The sequence below is a fragment of the Macrotis lagotis genome, chromosome 2 (genome assembly GCF_037893015.1).
Source record: "Macrotis lagotis isolate mMagLag1 chromosome 2, bilby.v1.9.chrom.fasta, whole genome shotgun sequence".
Lineage (NCBI taxonomy): Eukaryota > Metazoa > Chordata > Mammalia > Peramelemorphia > Peramelidae > Macrotis > Macrotis lagotis.
In genome coordinates, this window is record NC_133659.1 from 191,963,784 (window position 1) to 191,978,550 (window position 14,767).

A 14,767-nucleotide genomic window follows, 5' to 3' on the forward strand; every position below is an offset into this window, starting at 1 on the left:
AAATTGAATGTGATGAGAGAGAAATCATATCCTTAAGGAAGAAATATAAAGTATAAGAGATAGAAAGATCAGACAATAAGATATCAGTTTTTTTTTCTAAATTAAAGTTAATAGTCCTTGGTCTTTGTTCAAACTCCACAGTTCTTTCTCTGGATGCAGATGGTATTCTCCATTGCAGACACCCCCAAATTGTCTCTGATTGTTGCACTGATGGGATGAGCAAGTCCACCAAGGTTGATCATCACCCCCATGTTGCTGTTAGCATGTACAGTGTTTTTCTGGTTCTGCTCATCTCACTCAGTATCAGATCATGCAAATCCTTCCAGGCTTCCTTGAATTCCCATCCCTCCTGGTTTCTAATAGAACAAGAGTGTTCCATGACATACATATACCACAGTTTGCTAAGCTATTCCCCAACTGAAGGACATTTACTTGATTTCCAATCTTTGCTACCACAAACAGGGCTGCTATGAATATTTTTGTACAAGTGATGTTTTCACCCTTTTTCATCATCTCTTCAGGGTATAGACTCAGTAGTGGTATTACTGGATCAAAGGGTATGCACATTTTTGTTGCCCTTTGGACACAATTCCAAACTGCTCTCCAGAAAGGTTGGATTAGTTCACAGTTCCACCAACTATGTATTAGTGTCCCAGATTTCCCACAACCCTTCCAACAATGATCATTATCCTTTCTGGTCATATTGGTCAGCCTGAGAGGTGTGAGGTGGTACCTCGGAGAAGAGAAAGCTACATGTTAACATTATCTATATTTGATTTGATTTTTTATTTTTTAAAAATCTCAAAAATATTTTATTCTGAATCAAGCTGTTGTACTGAGTGTTGTGAGTCCCATGTGACTCAGGGGTTGCATGTTTCATACTTGGTCTAGAGGGTATTACTTAACCAACTGCCTTTGATGAGTAGGTAAACCAGAGTCCCAGGGGCTAGGGCTTACTTATTCATCAAAGGTAATTAGTTATGAATTGGAGTTCGTGATGATAGGATTCCATTTATTTACAAGGTTTACTCCCCTCAATCATTGCTTCAAAGAGCAGGATGGAAGCAGGACCAGTAGACATAGAGAATGGTGATTTTTATTCCCTGTGTTCCTGAGCTTAGGATTCTAGGGTATCTTCATCTTGAAGTAGAGAAAATGTTAAGAGAAATATTTTCTATAATTCCCTCTGCACCCATCCCATTGTCCAAAGCTATGAGAGAATGTCAATAAACTTTTAGTAAAGTACCTTGCCCCTCCCAGGCAAGGATTCCAGATAAATGCCTGACCCCAGTCACAAAAGCCCCTATCAACAAAATAAAGAGTCCGGGCCTGAAAGGATTGTCTTTGACCTACTACCTCTCATCAACAACTCTCTTTACCTCATCCTATGCCCTCTGAGCTACCCATCCCCACCTGTCTCCCTACTTCCTCTTTCACTCAGTTGGGTTGCTCCTCTTCCTTTTGAGGGAAACCCATTCTGGGAGAGTATCATCCCCCAAATAACTTCTCACTCTATGCCCTTCTTTACTGCATATCTCCAGCTTGCTTGCCTTCCTTTGGAGGGCAATCCATTCTGAGGGTGTGTGATTCCTCAAACTCTCCATCTCCCTTTACTTTCTCTTATTGCCTATACCCTGATGGTTTATACCCCTTCAGAGGAGCCCCTCTTGGGGAGCATAATTCCTCTCTTTTGTTATACCTTTCCTTACTGCTCAACCTCTCATTGTGCTTTAGGGGTGTTTTTTCCTTTAAGTTCCTTTTTTTTTAGGTTTTTGCAAGGCAAAAGGGGGTTAAGTGGCTTGCCCAAGGCCACACAGCTAGGTAATTATTAAGTGAGATCAGATTTGAACCCAGACACTTCTGACTCCAGGGCCGCTGCTTTATCCACTACACCACCTAGCCACCCCTAGCTTCCTTTTCTGTATGGTTTCCTGCCTTCATTTTAGTCTTTCTCCTAGCTTCTGCCCCATTACCATTTCTTACTGTTTATTGTCTTCCATTGAAGTGTAGCCTGCTCTGGGCATCATGATCCCCCAAACTCTCCTACTTTCTTCTCCATGATGCTGGATCCATTTTGGTCTAAGCATAGTCACCCATTTGACTCTTTTTCTTTCCTCTTAGCTGTCCTTGATGTTCTCTCCAGGTCAGCTTGTAGATGTTACTTCTGTGCTTAACTCCACTACTTCTCCTGAAACTCACTATCTTATTGCTTCTCCAAAGGACCTAACTTGTGAACGTTTTGTGGTAAATTGAGAACCTTTGCAATAATCTGTGAATTAAAATGTAAATCATTTTTCACCTCCCTGAGACAGAAAGTCTGGTTATTTCTTCATCCAAAACAACCCATATCAATACTTAAGCTCTCTTACCCTTTTCCTGTCTTCAGATGCATTCAGCCATCTTCAATCTGAACCTGAGAGGAGGTGGTGTTAAAGGTGATGGTAATAGTTTGAGTTGCTCATACTACCTGTCTCTCCATCGGGATGCCTTGCTGCAATTGTACTGGCTTGACTTTTTTGGGTAGCAGTTATTGGGGATGACTGGTCTCTTTTCCATAGCAATTGCTCTCCTGGGTGATAGCAGGGGAGGATATGATAGAAGCACAGTCAGCGGTCTTGGGGGCTCTACCATTCCTCAATCTCTTGAGTTTATCTGCCCATTGATAGCATTTGGCCAGTGGTTTCAGGTGACAGCCCCTTTTCTTTAAGAATTGCTCCCCTTAATGATAGCCTTTATATATCATGAAAAAGGGCATAATGTTTTCTTTTTGACTGCTCCCATTCTTTCTTCCTGAACCATGCTTTTGCACTCTCTTTCCATCCTGGCCTTTTCCTGTCTTTACTCTAAGGTCACTAAGTTTCATAGTGTGTGTTGATTTAATCTGGATGGTTTTGGTTCAGGGAAGATTTGTGTTTGGAAGCAGGTTTTGTAATCCTTTATACTGTCAAATTTTGTAAAATGTTATCTTCTCCTGGGATGTAAAGTGACTCCTATTGTTCTATTGCTAAATGTAAAATTTGTAGCTGTTTCCTCATTCCCAATCCTCCCAGCTTCCAATCATTTTACCTGTTTTCACTCATGTAATGGGGAAGGATTTCCCCTTTTTACCTCAGTACCCAGAGAATGGGCATGACTATAAAAACCTGGCCTAAAATCCCCTTGGCTGTCTCTCCCTATCTTTCTCTCCTTATCTTTCTCTCTCTGTGTCTGCCTCTCCTAGCCTTTTGTGAGTTGCTTCTGTCCTCCTAGTATTTGCTGTTTTCTAACTAGGAGGAGAAAAGTTTTTAATCTGTATACTTTATAACCTTCTATAATAAATCCTGAGCAGTTTTAAATCCCAGAGAGTATATGAATTCATTTGCTATTCAGTACCTCTCACAATCTCTATTGAAGAACCAATTCTCATCTACTACAGTTTTACCAAGTACAGTATTTCTTAGAATTTCTCTCCTTAATCCTTAGCAATAGATGGTGGTAATTTTGCAAATTTTACAGAATTTGCAAATTGCTGTTTGTCTTTCAGTCTTCTTGAAGAAGATCCTGACTTAGGGAACTGATGCCATGACATGGAAGTGAATTGGATCTAAGTGAGGGGTGCTATATATATATACTCACTTTTTCCTCCAGAGCCATCTGAGTCCAGTGGCCAGATATGTTTCAGTATAACTGAAGATGACCCTGTATGCAGTGGGAGACCTTGACTCCCTTTTCAATCCCAGTTTGACTGAGGCAAAACCCATTCAGTCTTTTTTTTTTCAAGTTGATAAGTATTTATTGATCTCTTAATTTTATTTTTAATTCTCATTTTGTACAAATGTTTTTTTTTACATTAACAAAATATTCTTGTTTAAGAGTAAACAAAATACCCCTCCCCCCATGAATATAGACTTGCTTGGGCGATAAAGTAAAGGGGAGAGAAAAAAATTAAAATTAAAAAAAGAATAATAGTAATAATTGTAGGTATGGCCAGGTGGCGCAATGGACAAGCACGAGCCCTGGAGCCACGAGCATCCGAGACCACATCCAGCCCCATAGACACAACAATCACCCAGCTGTGTGACATGCAAGCCACCCGATCCCCATTGCCCTGCAAAAACCTAAAAGAAGAAAAAAAAAGACCCAAAATAAAATAAAATAGTAATAATAGTAGGGGTGGCTGGGTGGCAGACAGAGCATTGGCCCTTGAGTCAGGAGCACCCGGGTCCAAATCTGGCCTCAGACACCCAAAGATCACCCTGCTATGTGGCCCCAGGCAGGCCACCCAGCCCCATTTGCCCTGCACCTTCCCCCAAATAATAATAATAAAAAATGTGCTTCAGTCTTTGTTCCAACACCAACAATTCTGTCATGGGTGGATCGCATTCTTTATGGTAAGTCCATCGCAAAAGTTACTTCCATATTTTTCCAACATTGCCATTGCTGATCGCAACTCCCTCCTTTCTTATTTCTCCACTACCATGTACTATATTTTCTCTCTCCTTTCACTCTGACTCTGCTGTGGGGTAGCTGAGTGGCGCAGCAGACAGATCCCTGGTCCTGGGGCCAAGAAGCCCTGAGCCCCCATACCACCCCTTAGGCCCAGAATCCACCTGGCCCTATAGTCCTGGACAGGCCTTCCAATCCCAGCCCCTTGCAAGAAGTACATTCAATCTTTAAGGTTAGGTAAAAGGAAGATGAAGTGAAGAGGCCAAAAATGATCACTTCCAAAAAAGGAAAAATTATTGGAAGGGTATCTCCGGCATTAAAGTAGAAAGAAAGGAGGCAATGAGTCTCTTTTGTTTTGCAAATACTTACCATTAACACTATAATAACTGAAGACCAAATATCCCATAAATTAATGTTTCTTATTTCCTTTAAGGCATTTGATAAAACTCACTCTACCAGTTCCTTTCTTTGCTTGTCCAGAGACAATTCTTCCACTTAACTGAACCTTTTTTATTCTAATTGCAGTTATAGAAACAATGCTAAAATGATTCAGTTTGATTCAGTTCCTTTGGAAATATATCTACTGAGGTATTAGACAAAGTCCTCACATTTTGAGCATCAGCAATCAGATGAAAACTTAAAGAATATCTAAAAACTGTGCCATTCTCTACCTCAGCTGCCAGCTTTATAGAGGGGAATCACCCAGAATTGAAAACCATTTTGCATTTTTCTTTGTTTCATAAGTTTGAAGCCAACTGCAGGTCACTCGGGGGCAAGTGGAGGACTGTAGGTTCATCATTTCTTGAAGTTATTTGAACCAGATGTGTAAAAAGTGCTTAAATTTTACTTCATAGGTTACTGTAAATGTTTAAAGTAACAAGTATCAAAGTACAGAGATTGGACAGCAAAATGAGTTAGATTCCCTTTAGAAAATCATAGATTCCCTAAAAAAAAATAATGAAGTTAAGAAAAGAGGGGAAGACTACTGCAAAGTCATGCTTACAGTTAAATGGGGTAAGAGTAGCAGAAAGGAAAAAAAGGCAGGTGGGGGAAAGAATTGAAGTTGTTCCTATTATCTCAGTAAATTTACATTTCAGAAGGGGTTGTGGTCCTAAATAACAATGGGAAGGAAGTCCGACACCCACAGGATATTCCAGGAAAGCACAGATATTTCCCTTAATATTTTCTCTATATTAAGTTCCTACCAATCTCTCCCCATCCTGAAAAAACTCTCATTTGACCCTTACATTCCTATCTTCCTATCTCTTTTTTGCCCTTTGTAGCTAAACTTTTTGAAAAGGTAATCTACAATAGGTGCCTCTACTTTCTTTCCTTTCACTCTTCTTAACCCCTTACAAATTGGGGTTTTTTTTTGCAAGGCAAATGGGGTTAAGTGGCTTGCCCAAGGCCACACAGCTAGGTAATTATAAGTATCTGAGACCGGATTTAAACCTAGGTACTCCTGACTCCAAAGCCAGTGCTTTATCCACTACGCCACCTAGCCGCCCCTACAAATTGGTTTTGAATTTATCATTCCACTGAAACTGTTGTCTCCAAAGTTATTAATGATCTCTTAGTTGATAAATCCAATTGCATTTTTTCGATTTTCTTTTTCCTTAACCACTATTGATTTCTCTCTCTCCTCCTGGATACTCTTTTCTTTCTAGGTTTTCTATCTCCTAGTTTTCTTCTTCTGTATCTGACCATTCCTTCTCTTTCCCTTTTGCTAGATCCTCTTTCACATCATACCCTTAACCAGTAGGTGTTTCTCAGGGCTCTGTTCTGGTCCCTCTTCTCTTCTCCCTCTATGCTATTTCACTGGGTGATCTCATCAACTCCTGTGGATTGAATTATCATCTCTATGCTAAAGATTCTCACAACTACTTTTTCTGCCTATACCATTCTGTTGACTTCCAATCTCATCTCACATCTCCAACTGCCTGAGAACTCATCTTTCCCTCAAAAACCTTCCCCACTCCTGCCTTCCTTATTATCAGAGGGCAACACCATCTTCCCAATCCCTCAGGTTTGCAATCTAGGAATCCCACTATCTCTCACATCCCCATATCCAAGCTATTGTCAAGGCCTGTTGATTTCACCTTCATCTCATAAATCCCCTTCTCTCTTCTGTCATTGCTATCACTCATTCTAGATTATTGCAACAGTCTGCTGATGGGTCAGCCAGCCTCAACTCTCCCCAACAGTCCATTGACTTTCTTAAAACATCAGTCCAATTATATTCGCCCCCTCCCTCCTCTCCCAATAAACTCTAGTGATTCTTTATTGCTTCCAGGATCAAATTCAAAATGCTCTGTTACTGTTAGGCATTCAAAGCCCTCTATAACTAGACCACCTCCTACCCTTTCTTCTTATACCTTAATTCCTAATACATTCTTTTTTTTAAAAATTAAATTAAATTTTTTCCCAGTTACATGCAAAAGCAAATTTCAACATTCACTTTTAAAATCTTGAGTTCCAAATTCTCTCCCTTCCTCCGACCCCATATCCCCTCATTGAGAAAGCAAGTTACTTGATATAGGTCAAAAATGTGTAGTTGTGAAAAATATTACCACAGTAGTCATGTTGTAAAAGTTATGCTCCCCCCAAAAAAACTCAAGAAAAATAAATGTGAAAAAAAAGTATGCTTCCATTTGTATGCTTCCATCAGCTTTGTGTTTAGGATGAATAGTACTCTTTATCATAAGTCCTTCAGAGTTCTCTTGGGTCATAGCATTAAGAAAAGATAGATTATTCATAGTTAATCATCCTGCAACTAGACTGTTACTTTGTATAAAGTACATTTTCCATTGCATCTGCTTAAGTAAGTTTTTTACCGAGAGCATCTTGTTCATCATTTCCCCTAACAGAATCATCTCAATTACATTGATTCAGCCATTTCCCAATCAATGGTCATCCCCTCAATCTCTAGCTCTCTGCCACCAAAAAAGAACTGCTATAAAATATCTATATACATATAGGTTCTTTTCTTCCTATATTTCATCTCTTCTGGAATACAGACCTGGTAGTGACATGGCTAGGCCAAAGGTTAGACATAGTTTTATAACTCTTTGGGCATAGTTACAAATTGCTCTACAGAATTCCTAAAACATTCTTTAATCCAATGACTATTTTCTTTGACAGCCCCCATTTCTGGAACTCTCCCTTCTATGCTCAGACTCTGACCTTCTGACTTCCTTTAAATTCTCACTAAAATACCATTTCTTTTTTTTTTAGGTTTTTTGCAAGGCAAATGGGGTTAAGTGGCTTGCCCAAGGCCACACAGCTAGGTTAAATGTCTGTGGTAGGATTTGAACTCAGATACTCCTGACTCCAGGGCTGGTGCTCTATCCATTGTGCAACCTAGCCACCCCTAAAATACCATTTCTATGGGAAGTCTTCCATAACCCCTCTCAATTCCCTCTATTAATTTTCCCATTTATCCTGTATATATCTTGCTTTGCATATTTTTTTTGCATGTTTTCTGCATTAGATTGTAAGCTCCTTGAAGGTAGGAGCTGTCTTTTGCCTCTTTTTGTATCCCCAGTGCTTAGTACAGTGCTTGCCTGGCAATCATAAACATGTAACAAATGTTTATTGATTTACTAATTGCTGAATATCCACTCAAATCAATCAAAAAAGCACTGAACTCTCAAGTTCAACATATTTAAACTTGCATTCATCAACTTTGCTAAGTAAGCATTGGGGAATATGAAAAGAGGCAAAAATTATCTCAGCTTTCAAGTATTATTTAATTTGTTCAATACCCTGGGAGGGTATTGCTATCGTTACTCCCATTTTGCAAATGACAAAACTGTAGCAAATAGAAGTTAAGTGACTAGTCCAGGGTCACATAGGTAATATGTATATGAATTCACATTTGAATTTGTCTTAACTCCAGGCCCAGTACTTTCTCCACTGTGCCACCTAGGGGCTGAAAACTAAAAGTCAAATTTTATTTTTATTTTCAATTCAGTCACAAAATCCTATTGATTTTTCTTTGCAATCTCTTTTGTAATCATTCTTTCCCATCATCCCTACCCTACCTAGTTTAAAAACAAATGTTGAATTCACATCCAGAGAAAAAACTATGGAGTTTAAATGTAGACCAAAGCATACTATTTTCCATTTTGAAAATTGGCTTTGCCAATTTTTACTTTTACTTTTTACTTTTTGTTCTGATTCTTCTTTCACAACAAGACTAATATTCAAATATGTTAAACATGATTTGTACATATGTAACATAGATTTCTCACTGTTTTGGGGAGGGATGAGGGAAAGTGAAGGAGGCAAAAAAATGTGGAACTCAAAATCTTACCAAAAATCAGTTGAAAACTATCTTTACATGTAATTAGAAAACATAAAATATAAAAAAATGATGATATGTGATTATATGTTATATAATGTGTTATCCAAAGAACCAAAGCCTGGTAGAAGTTAAAATTGGAAAAGAAGGTTGGGTCAGATTGTTCAGAGCCTTAAATATCAGATTAAGCAATTAAGATTATCTTATAATGATTTAATGTTCAGTTAGAGACTAGAGAATAACAGATAACCTGTAATAAGAGCTTGACCTAGGGCAATGGCAGTAGGAAAGGAAACAGGCATAAGAAAGATGGTATGGGAGGAATAAGTAGCACTTAGTTACAAATAGGGAGAGGAGTGAGTCAAAGTTAACTTCCAGATTTTTAGATGGGATGATGATCACTACTTATTGACAAAAATAGAGGGAGAGGATAGTAGAGATGAGTATGATCAGTTTAGTTGGAGCTACTGTAAGAGTAATTTATCTCCATGAAAGAGATTAGGATTTGACAGTCACCTAGAGAGGGGATAAAGTTCTCTGGGAGTGAAAGAGGTCAAGGAACAAAGTTTAGGAGATACCCAAGATTACAACCACATACATACTGAATGAAAAGGATAAAGAAGGGAGAGGAGAGTGACTAGTCAGAGAAAAAGAGAACCAGGAATAAATATTGGCCGTCAAGGGTGGAGAGTTCAAAGAAGAAAGGGGGTGGTGAATGGTATCAGGTGCTTTAGAAACATTAAGAAGGTTGAGGATTAAGGAAAAGGTCACTAGATTTGACACTGATGAGTTGACAAGTGGTTTTTAATGACAAAGCTAAATGTTCCTTTTTTGAATAAAGTACAAATGCAGTTGAGGCACAGAGGAAAACACATTGGCATTACACAATAGCAATCTTTATTTGTGGTTATGAAGGTGAAACCTTTACTTTGAGTACATTCAGAATCCTGCTACTTCAAAGAGATAAAGGACCTCAGAGCTCCCACAAAGTACCTGAATTGGCATTCCTGTATTGACTAGCATCAAGGGGGAAGAAGGTGTGGCATCCAGCTTGAGCCTAGACAACCTCTTTTGAGGTAGTCTTTCTACCCTGGTATTAGTCTAGTTTGGATTTTTATTGTTATTGTTGTTTAGTTCTTTTCAGTTATGTTCAACTCTTTGTGACTTGTTTTTGAAGTTTTCTTGTCAAATATATTTGGTGATTTGTCATTTTTCTTTTCCAGTTCTTTTTACAGATGAGGAAACTGAGGCAAACAGGATTAAGTGACTTGCCCAGGGTCATATAGCTAATAAGTGTCTAAAGTTGGAGTTGAACATAAGAAAGTGAGTTCAAACTCTTTCTTACTCTAGACTCAGCATTTATCCATTGTGTAACCCAGCTCCCCCTAATCTGATTATGACTTTTTTACAAGGAGACAATCTCCCACTCAACAGATTTGTCCCATTGCCTCTAGCCTGACCTCTGAAACCTAACAACAAAAGTTTAATCCTTCTGTCCCCTAATAATCCTTCCAATATTTGAAGATAATGATTACAAGACCCATATGGCTTTTCTCTCTTGCTTAATTTTCTCAAAGAGAAGACAAAGGCCCAGATCAGACTTGCAGGAGAAGAGGAAGGTCCCACCCACTATTTTAGGAATCTAACTTTACCAAGAGTATCTATGTGGCCAAGGGTAAGTCACTTCCCTCTGGGCCTCAGTATCCCCACTTACAAAATTTGGGTTTGGATTTAATAGGGTAAGATCATTTAAAGCTCTACTGCGATCCCATAAATGGGAAGAAAGAGGTGTGGGGGGGGGACTGGAATCTCCTAAACACATATAGGAAGGTAATTTTGCAGATGTTACAAACAGAATTCTGGAAGTAGGTCACAGTCACTAAGAGGGGAAGTTTCCTCTGGGCTTATTGGTTAGCCGATTCATTTTTTTTTTTTGCCCCCTTTCAGGGTGCTACCTTCCCTTAAGGCCTCTGATATCTGGGAGCTTCAATAAGGGAAGCCTTTATTTATTATTAATTTATTATTAAATAAAGAAGCCAACAGGTACAGGGGAAATGAAATTATTATAATATTTCACAATGGTTTTCCTCACAACCTTGTGAAATAGGTTTTACTATAAAGCAAAGGAAACATAATAAAATAGAAAGAGCCCTGGAGTCTAAGGATATGAATTCAAATCCCAGTTCTGTAACTCTGGGTAAGTCACCTCTCTTCTCTTTTTTATTTTACTATACAACATACTTATCTTAGCAATAGTATTTAATTTTAATTTTAATGGGTGGTCATAAATGGCCCATATTAGGTGTTTAATGACTGCTTCTTGACTTGACTTTAAATTCTGTGCACTTAACACCATTTTTTCAGTTAGTACTTCCTATTTGTCCTATTGATATCAATGTAGATCTTTCTTATTGTTGTTATTGCTTTGTTGATTTTAGTTGTATTCAACTCTTCATTTAAAAAAAAATATACAAATATTTTGTTTTCCAATTATATGCAATAGTAGTTTCTACCAATCATTTTTTTTATTCTAAGCAATATCATTGCAAAGCATTACTTGAAATAAATATGGCATAACATAGCATAATTGTCTTTGGTTGTTGTTTTTAAATTTATCCCTGCAACTGTATCTGTCTTTCTCTACTTTGAGAAAATAAAAAAAAAAAACTAAAAATAATTCAATAGTTTAGCAAATAGCCTACTTTCTCTAGGTAAAATTTGTAAAAATAAATTGGTATCTTCTCAAAATCTATGATCCTATTTATCTCTATTTCATATATGAGTAAACTAACTTCCAGAGAAGCAAACAACCTGCCAAAGATCACAGGACTAACAAAAATCCAAGCTTTCAAAGTACCAATTTGAACTATCAAATCTACCAGACCCCACCATTTCTACCTCTGTTAGTCAAGTCAATGTCACTGCTGGGGAGTAAGTTATAAGAATATTTGTCCTTCATTTTTTTTTCAACTTTATTTTTTATTTTTTTAATATTTAATATTTATTTATTCTCATTTTGTACAATTTTTTAATACATTAATAAAATATTCTTGTTTAAGAGTAAACAAAATACCCCCTCCCCCCCAAAATATAGACTCACTTGAGTGATAAAGTAAAGGGGAGAGAAAAAATTAAAATTAAAAAATAATAGTAATAATTGTAGGTATGGCCAGGTGGCGCAGTGGATGGAGCACCAGCCCTGGAGTCATGAGCACCCAAGCCCACATCTGGCCCCGTACAACCAACAATCACCCAGCTGTGTGACATGCAAGCCACCTGAACCCCACTGCCCTGCAAACCCCCCCCCCCAAAAAAGAAAAAAACCCAAAGTAAAATAAAATAGTAATAATAGTAGGGGTGGCTGGGTGGCAGACAGAGCATTGGCCCTTGAGCCAGGAGCACCTGGGTCCAAATCCGGCCTCAGACACCCAACGATCACCCTGCTATGTGGCTCCAGGTGGTCCACCCAGCCTCATTTGCCCTGCACCCCCCCCAAAAAATAATAATAATAAATGTGCTTGAGTCTTTGTTCCAACACCAACAACTCTGTCGTGAGTGGGTCACATTCATTATGATAAGTCCATGGCAAAAGTTACTTCCATATTTTTCCACTGTTGCCATTGCTGATCTCAACTCCCTCCTTTTGTATTTCTCCACTACCATGTACTATATTTTCTCTCTCCTTTCTCTCTGACTCTGCTGTAGGGTAGCTGAGTGGCACAGCAGACAGATCCCTGGTCCTGGGGCCAAGAGGCCTTGAGCCCCCCTATCACCCCTTAGGCCCAGCAACCAATCACCTGGCCCTATGGTCCCAGACAGGCCATCCAATCCCAGCCCCTTGCAAGAAGTAAAAAAGAAAATGTGTTATATCTGACCACTCTCCCCCTGTGGTCCATCCTCTCCTCCATCACTCACATCACCGCCCCTTCCCCCTGTCCCCCCTTCCCTCTGCCCCCCCTCCTTCTTACTCCAGATGTCTATACCCCATTGAGTATATATATATATATATATATATTATATATATATATATATATAATATATATATATATATACTGTTTCCTCTCCTAGCTACCTCTGATGAGAGCAAAGATTCCCTCATTCCCCCTTGCCTCCCCCACTTCCATATCGTTGCAGTAGCTCATTGTAATAAAGAAAAATCTTATTATATGAAATATCTTGGCCTATTCCCCCTCTCCTTTTTCTTTCTCCCATTCCATTTCCCTTTTCTCTATTGACTCCATTTTTACATCATATTTTATCTTCAAATTCAGCTTTCTCCTGTGCTTCATTTATAAAAGCTCCTTCTACCTGCTCTGTTAATTGAGAAGATTCATATGAGTATTATCAGTGTCATTTTTCTATGCAGGAATACATGCAGTTCATCATCATTAAGTCCCTCATATTTTCCCCCTTTCCTCCAATCTCTATGCTTCACCTTAGTCCTGTATCTGATGATCAAACCTTCTCTTCAGCTCTGGCCATTCCAACAGGAACATTTGAAATTCCCCTGGTTCATTGAAAATCCATCTTTTTCCCTGGAAGAGGACATTCAGCCTTGCTGGGTAGTTCATTCTTGGCTGCATTCTAAGCTCTTTTGCCTTCCGGTATATTATATTCCAAGCCCTACGAGCTTCCAATGTAACTGCTGCTAAGTCCTGTGTGATCCTGACGACAGCTCCACAATATTTGAACTGTGTCCTTCTGGCTGCTTGTAATATTTTCTCTTTGACTTGGGAATTCTGGAATTTGGCTATAATATTCCTAGGTGTTGGTTTTTTGGGATCTCTTTCTCAGGGGGATCGGTGGATTCTCTCCATTTCTATTTTGCCCTCTGCTTCTAGAATATCAGGGCAATTTTCCTGTAGTAATTCTTTGAAAATGATGTCAAGGCTTTTTTCCTGATCATGACTTTCAGGTATTCCAATAATTTTTAAATTATCTTTCCTAAGTCTGTTTTCCATATCAGTTGTTTTTTCAATGACATATTTCACATTTTCTTCTAATTTTTCATTTTTTTGGTTTTGAAGTATTGATTCCTGATTTCTGGTAAATTCATCAATCTTCCTGAATTCTATTCTTTGTCTGAAGGATTTGTTCTCCTCAGAGAGTTTTCTTATCTCTTTTTCCATCTGGCCAATTTTGCTTTTTAAAGCATTCTTCTTAATAACTTTTTGAACTGTTTTATCCATTTGACCTAAGCTGGTTTTTAGCATGCTATTTTCTTCAGCGTTTTTTTGTATTTCCTTGACTAGGCTGCTGACTTCATTTTCATGTTTTTCCTGCATCTCTCTCCTTTCTTTTCCCAGTTTTTCTTCTAACTCCCTCACTTGATTTTCAAAGTCTTTTTTTGAGCTCTGTCATAGCCTGAGCCCAATTTCTATTTTCTTGGAGTCTTTAGATGCAGGAGCTTGTGCTTCCTCATCTTCAGACTGAGTATATTGATCCTTCTTGGGATCATAGATAATGTATTTCTCAATGGTGTTTCTCTTGTTTCTCTGCTTGCTCATTTTCCCAGTCTAAGCCTGTTTTTGGGGTGCTTCCTGAGCTTTTGGGACACTCCCACAAGGGTCTCAGTGTGTGAGGCTCTGTCATCCATTCTGGTCTGTAAATGACCACAAGCTCCTCCCCTCTGCCATGGGGCTCAGGTTGGGGGTGGGCCTGCTGTTCTATGGGGGGGCCTGGACTGCGATCAGGATCTGAATGTGGTCAGAACCCCAGAGTCCTGTTCCAGGGGCAGAGGACAGAGCTCTGCAGTCTCTCTTCACTCCCCTCCCTAGGTTCAATGGGCTCATGCCCTGGGGGCTCCTGCTTCCCAGCTCTGCCTGCTTCTGTTTCCTGGATCTGGAATGCAGTGGCCAAGTGGCTTGCTGTGTGCCCTGAGGGCTGGGTTTCACGTGCTCTCTCTGGCAGAGGTCCCCCACTGTTCCCCCAATTTGTGCCTGGTGCTCCCTGGGGTGTAGTTCAGGAGACTCCCCTGCTGCTGTGAGCCATGGCTCCCAGCACCCTGGGGCTGCCTCTGGGAGGCTGAAGTTCTTTTGC